At 33.0% G+C, this 9,999-nt stretch overlaps 1 pseudogene; it reads left to right on the plus strand.

Annotated features, from left to right (window-relative positions):
• The first annotated feature begins 5,333 nt into the window (after window positions 1–5,333).
• Window positions 5,334–7,772, plus strand: LOC127902136 (F-box/kelch-repeat protein At3g06240-like; annotated as a pseudogene).
• The last annotated feature ends 2,227 nt before the right edge of the window (window positions 7,773–9,999 follow it).

Genomic DNA, 9,999 nt, shown 5'->3' on the forward strand with positions numbered 1-9,999 from the left:
TAACATTAGAGATTACACACACCAGTATGCTAATGGAGTGAAGAGGTATCGTCGCATGTGATGAATTGAATTTTAAAGGTACGACATGGCACATGAATTTAAGTACCTTAGATAATGACAAAATTCTCTAAAGTAAGGCATCAACTATTGTAGAAGGTACGAAACAATTAGCTGATGTCTGGCTTGTAGACTCTGGAGTAACATGGCACATGACATCTTGGAGAGAATGGTTTCACATATACGAACTAATCTCAGGAGGATTTGTATGCATGGTTTATGATCATGCCTTGTTGCTGGTATTGGTACTATCAAAATAAAAATGATTAATGGTACAGTTCGCACAATTAAAGAGGTAGGACATTTTAAAGGCCTGAAAAAGAATTTATTGTCTTGAGGATAAATATATAGTTTTGGGTGCAAAACTCAAGTGGAAAATGGGATCATGGAGACTGTTAGTGGTGAGCTTGTATTGATGAAGTTCAAAAAGATCAATAATAGTCTATTAATTCTTAAAGAGGAGACACTATAGGAAGCTCATGCATGTGTCGCATCAAATAAAAAAGAGTCAACGATGATATAACATCTCAAACTTGGCCACATGTTAGAACAAGGTTTGAAGATTCTCTCTAAGTGAAATCTACTTCTAAAGCTTAAATCTATTAATTTTCCATTCTGCAAGCATTGTGTTACAAGCAAACACTATATATTAAAATTTAGTAGATCTAACGCCAGAAGTAAAGGCATTCTAGACTTAGTTTATTATGATGTTTAAGAATCACTAGACATGTCTATGGGAGGCATAAAATACTTAGTGACTTTTGTTGACGACTATTTAGGAGATGTTAGGTGTATTCAATTAAGAAAAAGTCAGATGTGTTTTTAGTGTTCAAAGAATTTAAAGCACGGGTTGAACTTGAATTTGGGAAAATGATTAATTGTTTAAGGACAAATAATAATGGAGAATACACAGGTGGCATGTTTCTTACACTCTATAGACATAAAGGTATTCAGACATAGTTCACGGTAGCATACACTCTTCAACAAAACAGAGTGGCAGAGTGGATAAACAAGACTCTTATAGAAAAAATAAGAACATCATTGAGGACTGCTGATCTATCTAACTTATTCTGGGTAAAAGCAGTCAAAACTGCTTGTTATGTGGTTAATCGGTCTCCATCAATTGTAATTGAGTTAAAGACACTGATGGAGATATGGATTAGAAAGTCAACAGATTACTCCTGCCTACATTCATTTGGATGTCCTATGTATGTGACGTACAATGCTCACGAAAGAACAAAATTTATTTAAAATTCAGGAGATGTATCTTTTGGGGCATGCTAATGGAGTAAAGAGGTATTGTCTGTGGAACCCCACTACCTACAAGATTGTCATCAGCAGATTATTATCTTTGTAGGAGATCAAACTGCAAAGGAAAAACATAGATGATAGCTCTGTAAAGGAAAAGTTTGAGACTGTATTGTTATATGTAGAAAATAATCCAGAAAAGAAGATTTAGATTTTTCTGAAATAGCATCAGAGCATGAGAAGCAAGAACTAGTCAAGTCTGAGGCTCCAGAAGTTTGTCGATTAACCCATGAGAGTCGACCGCCAGTATGATACTCGAAGTATGTTACAAAGATCAATGTTGCATACTGTCTCCTAATAGAGGATGGATAACTATAAACTTTTATGAAGCTTTAAAAAGCTCATATGTTCCTTTGTAGATAATAGCAATATAAGAAGAAATTAAAACTCTACACAAGAATAAAATATGGGAACTTGTACTACTCTCACGTGGAAGAAATGCCATTGGAAACCAATAGGTTTACAAGGTCAAGTGTGATGGCAATGATCAAGTGGAGCAGCATCGTGCCAAATTAGTGGTGAAAAGATATGCTTAAAAAGAAAGTATTGACTTCAACGAGATATTTTCTTTAGTGGCAGTTAGAACAGTCTTGGGAATGTGTGCTATATTCAGCTTAAATCTAAACAGTTAGATGTGAAAATTGCATTTCCTCATAAAGAACTTGAAGAAGAAATTTCTATGCTTCAACTAGAAAGTTTTGTTGAAATAAGAAAGAAGAACTTGGTTTCCAAGTTGAATAAATCTTTATCCAGTCTCAAACAGGTATCCTAGTATTGGTATAGGAGATTTGATTCCTTTATCATGAGCGTTGGATACAATAGACTCAGTTCAGACTATTGTACATATTACAAGAGGTTTGAAGAGAATGTTTTTGTCATTTTACTATTGCATGTGGATAACATATTGGTAGCAGACCTCAACAAAAATCAAGGAATTGAAGGTACAATTGGCTAATGAGTTTGAAATGAAGGACTTGGGACCAACAAATATGATTCTATGGATGTAAATTTATCAAGATGGAAACAGAAGGAAGATTTGACTTTTTCAGAAAAATTACCTGAAGAAAATCTTGCAGCACTTTAATATACAAGATTGTAAGCCAATCTTTACCTTACTTCCTGTCAATTTTAAGTTATCCTCAAGTATGTGTTAAAATGCTAACTAGACAACCCAAGAGGGAGGGTGAATTGAGATTTTAAAAATTAAGTTAAGCAAACCACACAACAATTTAATCTAAAGCCTTAATGAAATAAAAAATAATAAATTTAACAATACTAAAAAATAAAAGAGTAAGGGAAGAGAGAGCAAACACAAAGATCTTTTACATGGTTCGACAATCCCCACCTATGTCCACCACCTCCAAGCAAACCAAACTTGATGATTTCACTATCCAAACATTCTAAGATTTTAAGTTCTTATAATTGACTTCCAAGGTGTCAATAAACCTTTACAAGAAGAGATTATCCCCTAATCTCTTAACCCAAATGTTTCTCATGCTCAAACTTTCTCAAATACAAGATTTTTCTCACACACTATCTATGTGTTTACAAATATATGCCCAAAGTGTGATTTGAAGAATGAATGAACAAAGTCAAGCTCAAGAAATATTGTATTCTCAATAATATACTCTTTGGTATTCATTGGATTCGCTTTGATTTACATCTAATGCAACCTTTTTATAGTTGGAGCTGAAAACTAACCGTTATTGACTTTCTGCACAAAGTCAGATTGCCGTTCATCCTTATTGGATCGTCGTTTTGACTTGAGTAAGTTAGCGTTGTGCTATAATTTCAAATTGTCGGATCACTGTTTTCCCGATGTTGGATCATCATTAGTTCTCAAAAACTAAACTCCAATTCTGTTCGATGTCGGTTAACCATTATCTCCTAAAAGGTTAGCCGTTTGCTACAGTGAAATTATTTTTCAAAATTATAATTTTATCCCAAAACTTTCTATAATAACACTATGGCCTAAACTTTACAAAACTTTTCAAACAAATCCATTTTAGAGTTTCAAGTAATACTTGTTGATTTCAAAGTTCTCAAAACTTTTTCAATTTAATCCATTAACTTGAAAATAACCAATTTCATAAAATCATTTTTCCATTGGGTATAAAACCTTTATAATATGAAAATAATGATTTATTTAAAATGTATGAAAAATAATTTGAGCTTTTAAAAGATTAATCATTCTTAATCTTATTTGTTATCATTAAAATCAACATTATGGATACATATATATTAATATGGGTCCTAGCAATGAAGCAGAGAGGAAGGGGATATGCATTAGCGGTAGGAAATTTGATGTTCACTATAATATGTACAAGACCAGACATTACATAAGTAGTGGCGGCGGTCGATCGATATATGGCGAATCTTAGTGGAGAGTATTGGAAAGCTCTGAAGAGTATTCTTACATACATCAGAGGAGTCTCGAATATTGCATTATGTTGCGGAGGATTAGAATTTACTATTAGGGTCTATGTGGATTTATATTTTGTAGGAGTTCATGATAAAAGGAAATCCATTACTGGTTATGTGTTTACCCTTGCAGGAGTTATAAGATGGGTTTATAAACTACAGATTGTCATGACTTTATCTACTATAGAAGCAGAATACATGGTAGCTACACAAGCTTGCAAGCAAGTTATCTAGATGCAAAGATTATTGGAGGAGCTTGGGCACAAAAAAGAGAAAATAGCTGTGTTTTGTGACAGTCGGAGCACCTTGCACATTACAAGGAATCTGGCTTTTCATTTCATAACAAAGCACATAAGAGTACAATACTACTTCGTTCGAGAAGTCTTGGAAGATGTAAATGTGGATTTGCGGAAAATCCATGCCAAGGACAACCTAACTGATGTTTTGACAAAGCCAATTAATGGTGATAAGTTCGTATGAAGTAGATCTTCTTGTGACCTTGCGGAGACTTAAGCAACATGACAATGACACAACAAAAAGGATGGTGAGGAGATTGATTGGTTCTCAATCAAATCTTTAAGTGGGAGAATGTTAAAGTCACTATCAAAATTGTGCTTAACTTCGACATTTCAAGCACCGAATTCAGTGTTTAGCTGGTTGTGAAAATTGTTGAATTTTTGGCTACAATTGTTAGCCGTAATGCTTGAATTTTTGGGCTATAATTGTTGACTTTTGGCCATTATTTTGCCTATATGTAGGAGTGTAGAGGAAGAGGAAGAGCTAAATCATTCCATTTTTTAGAAGCAATTCAGTATTTAGAGAGTAGATAATTTTAAGAGGTTAAATTGTAAAGTTTTTGAAAGTTTCGTGATTTGAGAGATTGAGTACATTGGAATTTTGGGTAGTAACCCAAAAAAATATTAAAATACTTGTAATCTTCAGTTTATTAGTAAAATTTTATCTTACTGTCTTTGCCCATAGATGTAGGTTAAAAGTCGAATTATTTAATTTTTGTTGTCTTCTTTGTGTGCTCGTTCTTCATTTTTCTCCAATTTCATTTTAACTAAAACCCTGCTTCAACCATCAATTTCCCAACATTAACTTGGTCCTTACCACATAAATTAAAAATCTATTATTAGACAATGGCCGTGTGGAATCATATCTTTTATGATGAATTGAATTTAATTAATGTTACAAAAATTTAATTCGTGTTACGGAAGGATGCACATGTCGGTTGGCTCTTGTGAGGAATTTGTGTAGAGATAGGGAAAGAATAATGAAATTTTATTTTTGATAATATTATCATGTGCTTAATTTTTAATAAATTACTAGATGGGTATTTTGGTGAAAAACAATTTCGAAAAGTGGGTGCCAAAAGTAATTAATAGTTTTGAAATGTCAACTTACCATTAGCTGCGAGTTATTGCCCATCCATGAAATACCTGCAGTTAAAATCTATCCCTGTTAGTTCTTAAAAATAGTGAATCCAATTTATTTATAAATAATTATGGTAGAATAAGGCATTGACTTGGGTTAGGGAAAAAAAAATGGAGAGAGATACCAGGGTGATGACCAGCTATAATTATGGAGAATTGAGTGATGATCTGTTGGTTGAGACCCTTTCAAGGTTGCCTATGAAATCACTAATGCGATTAAGGTGTGTTTCAAAATCATGGTTTAGTTTAGTGAAAGACCCCAAATTCATTTGTAAGCATCTCACTAGAGGCAACCATAAGCGTCTCATGGTCTACAATGATTATTATATCGATGACGATCCAATTGAGGATTTGGTTATAGTACTTGATAACTGTTGAGTGTTAGAAAATGTATATTTAAAAAGGAGAAAATCGTCATTTTACACTTCAAGTTTTACTAACACCCTTACTTTTATGTATTTAACTTTTTTTTGATTTAATTCCGTGTGTTTTATTTTAATTAAGTATTTTGTGTATTTTAGGGGCATCATAGTCATTTCACAATGAACGAGAGATTAGACGGCAAAACGGACATCAATTTTGAACTCAGGATGGTCGAAAACCTTAGGAGGAGCATAAAAAGAAAAATGGCATTGTTCACATGTACGGTACTATCTACGTTACTGTTCACGACACTGTTCATATAGACAGATCGATGACGTGGTATTGACCGATGATGTGGCATTGACTGACAAGGTGTCACGATCCTGTTGGACTAAAATTCTTATGCACTGTTGATCGGTGACGTGGCAGCATATCAGTGGACCAAAAATCTCGCGTACGGTACATACATCACACAGGATTATTTTCAACCAAACCGTGTTACTGTTCACCCGCGTGGTCAAACCGCGTACTGTTGACTGATGACATGGCGCAATCCTGAGTGTCCAAACTGTTTTTAATCTGTTGGCCACGATTTACTCAATGTATCTATAAAAATGGGGCCTCCCCTCCTAATTTGATAGCCTTGAATCCATTTTTGGACTCCATTTTCTGTAATTCCCTCTACATCTTGTATTTTCTACGTATTTTAATAAATTTTCTTTTTGCCCCTAGTTCAATTATGAGTAGCTAATTTTCTTTCAAGCTTGGGTTGAAGGTGAAGTCTCAACATGTGTCATGGGCTTTATTCGGTAAATTTATTTACTCTTCCCCTCTAGTTTTTGTGGATGTTTTGACTTCTCGTCGACAAATAATAATAATCTTGTCTAAATACCGCCTTGGTTTCATCGGCTCTCTAGTATAAGGTTATTATTATTTGGCACGATAAGCCCTTAGCACCATATTGATTAGAGTGCGGTTCATGAGGTGTGGATTCCCTCCTCATGATTTAATTGGTATTAATAAGGAATATTTAGCCCATGGTGCATGTTGATACGGATCCAGATACCCAAGTACGTCAATTTAATAGATTTTCACTTCAATTTATTCTTGCCATTTCAATTCCAATTTTAGGATAATCCAAATCACTTTCACCAAAAATTCAACTACCCTCATACAAAATTAATTCTACACACAATTAAAATCCACCTCCTCGTGGGATCGACACTCGTCACCATTAGTCTATTCTACAATAGATTCGTGCGCTTGCAAGTTCAATAAAATTTGCACAACAATAACACATTGACAGACTTGCATTTTCAAAATCTTGAAGCAGTTGACACAAGGAATTATATTCTACTTGGCCCTTATGAGGGTATAATTTGCCTTTCCAAAAAATGGATTCGTAGTAACATAATTAATGTATGGAACATTTCCATGAATGAGTACAGAATTCTTCCAGAGCCGCCTAGACCTAGAAGCGGCGTTAGTGGTGGTCGTCCCTCCAATACAAGAATTTTCTGTTGTAATTATGCAGTTGGATTAGATCCCATGTCTAACGATTTCAAGTTGGTTATGATACAAACCTTGAACGATGAGAGAGGAGTTTCATCGATCAATGATTGCTTACCTAATGTTGCGGTTTACAACTTTAGCACTAACTCTTGGAGACATGTGGAGGAAGGGTTATTTCCAGTGGGACGTTATTTGAGGGGTAAAGCCATGAACAATGTCTACCACAATGGATTTTGCCATTGGGTGGCACCGACAGAAACTCCCTGCGATTGTGTAGCTATTCTATCGTTTAGCATGAGTGAGGAGGTGTTACAAGAAATGAGAGGACCTCGTGTTCCTCCAATTACAGAAGGAATCTGGTTCAAATATTGGACGATTGGAATACAGGATGATTGCCTCTCTGTACTACACGTAGAAGAGTCGAGACGCTCTTTTGGCTTATGGATGATGAAAGGGGGGTTTTGGACCAAACACTTGAGTTTTGAACTTTTTATAGAAAGGTATCAACCAGTTGGATTTTGGAGAAATGGCGAATTCATTCTAGAATCATATCCACTAGGTGGTGACCGTCGATTGGTGTTATATGATTCTAACTACAATCAAATAAGGGAATTTGGAATTACTGGTGTACGCTTTTCAGTTCGTTTTCTAAAAGAAAGCCTTGTTACAGTTTGAGAATAGGAGGATACATAGCTTGTTGGATGTTCATATTCTTGACAATACAAGGCATGTTTCGGGTGTATATTTTAGAAGTCCATTAGGACAACTTAGATTAAGTCTACTAAGACAGCCAGATACCTATCAACAAATTTTATAGGGGAACTTATTCCAGCCAACCCACATTAGTGGGGGAGATATCTACCTTTACCAATTTTTAAAATTGTGAGAAGAGTACAATTCCAGCATATGTCGGAGTTGAACCAATGCCCTTAAAAGTCTTTTGAGGCGTGGGATGGGACACCATAATACACACTCTTTTAAGTGAACAAAGATGCAAGATGTCCAAATGCCTAATGAATTAAAAGCGTTTAATTATTCCCTTAATGTAATTTTGATTTTATTTTGATTTTTTTGAGCGAATGAAAATGTTTGCAAGGTATGATGCATTTCGAATCCTTGTATTGACATAATTGTCTTTTAATCTTAAAATAATAAAATTATTTTAGAAACGTCAAAAGTTTGTGATGGTTTATTTCTTCACCTACTAGAAAAAAAAAGAAAAAGAAAAACTACCTATCTATTTTTAAAAGATTGATATAAAAGTAGAGAGACATACAAAACAAACATATTTTTAAAAATTTATGAAACATCGTTAATTTGACAAAATTTATGGAATAAAAAGCAGCTTTTAGATTTCAAATGTAATCCAAAAGTGGCTTGAATTACTAAGGATCCATTTGGGATTTTTTTTGGAGATTCAAAGGTGATTTGAAAAGCTAAAATGTGATTTAGGTATTTGAAATTTTTTTTTAGAAATCGCTTTTAACAAAATCACCCCATCCTACAGCCCATTTTGAAAAAACTGTGATAGAATAGCTTTTTAAAATTTGATGTTGAGAACCAATTTTATAGTTAATATAATTTCATATATCCTTGCATATATTATATAAATCCAAAATTATCCTTATCAATTAATAAATAAAATCATTAACTTTCAAGAGATTATTATTTTTACCAATTGATAACAAAATAAAAATAAAATCAATACGATAAAATATTAATTTTAATTATCAATTATTATATACACAATGAAAAATATTTTATACACAAGTTCATAAATGTGTAAATAAATTTTATTCAATACTGTGTCTAATTCAGTTATTCACATTGTTATAAAAGTTTAACAATAAGATTTACCATACATATATGACTTCTTTTAAAAATCACAGCACTTTCAAAAATAAATTTTATTAAACATTTAACTAATTTTCTTCACAACTAATTATTTCTACAGCTAAAGACAATTATTTTAAAAGTTACGACATTATCAAATTGGCCCTAAATCACCAATTGAACATTGACCACCAATGATCCTAGTAAATTACTAATGAATAGTTTCTAATAGTTGATTAACACGAGAAAGTATACATTTAAGAAAGATTAAGATTACCATTTTTTTTTCACTTATAGAGTTGAAAACACTAATAATTTCATGAAGTTAACAAATTCCTAACCTATTTTATGAATTATCTATTTTAATAGTTCTTAAGTATGGCTTTTGTGTTTTGAAGGTAAGTGCCTAAGCTCATGATGCTTGGATTAGAAAAACATATGTAAAATTTGAATTCTGGAGGCTCAGAAGCCTTTGGAATAATTGCTAGTCCTTCTATCTAACATTAATTTTGAAAGTTTGAAATCACACCATGTCTTTGAGCTCACATGCACCTCATTGCATTAGATTTAATACTTATCAAGTTAGTAGTTCAACCACTTTGACAAAAGAGCCAATTGTAACAATTGATTATTTTGAATCCAATGATCTACAATGCATCACAATGGTTGCAATCATAGACCTTTAGATTGTATTAGTAACACTCATTTAAGGATTGTGGTTGCAAGATCACCAAAAATAAAATGTCAATGCCCACACTTGATCAACTAAGAATTTGCTAATATAAAGGCAAGAGATTTCATAAGTGGAACTATAGAATATGTGTAGAATTTGACAGATGAGTTTTATAGAGAAAATTGGTGTAAACCTAGAGTAAATTTTAGGGAAATGTGTAGTTAATAAGAAGAGATTTTTCTCCTTTTTTCTTTTGTTTTCAATTTCCTTATATTATACTTTACAAATTTATTAAATGAAAATGAGTGTCTTGCTTGCCAATATAAGTGGCTAATTTTCTAAGTTAAGGTAAAGGATGAAGCTCAAGACTTCAAATTGTGGATTGAATTACTTTCT

Source organism: Citrus sinensis, chromosome 5, assembly GCF_022201045.2.
Source record: "Citrus sinensis cultivar Valencia sweet orange chromosome 5, DVS_A1.0, whole genome shotgun sequence".
Classification (NCBI taxonomy): Eukaryota; Viridiplantae; Streptophyta; class Magnoliopsida; order Sapindales; family Rutaceae; genus Citrus; species Citrus sinensis.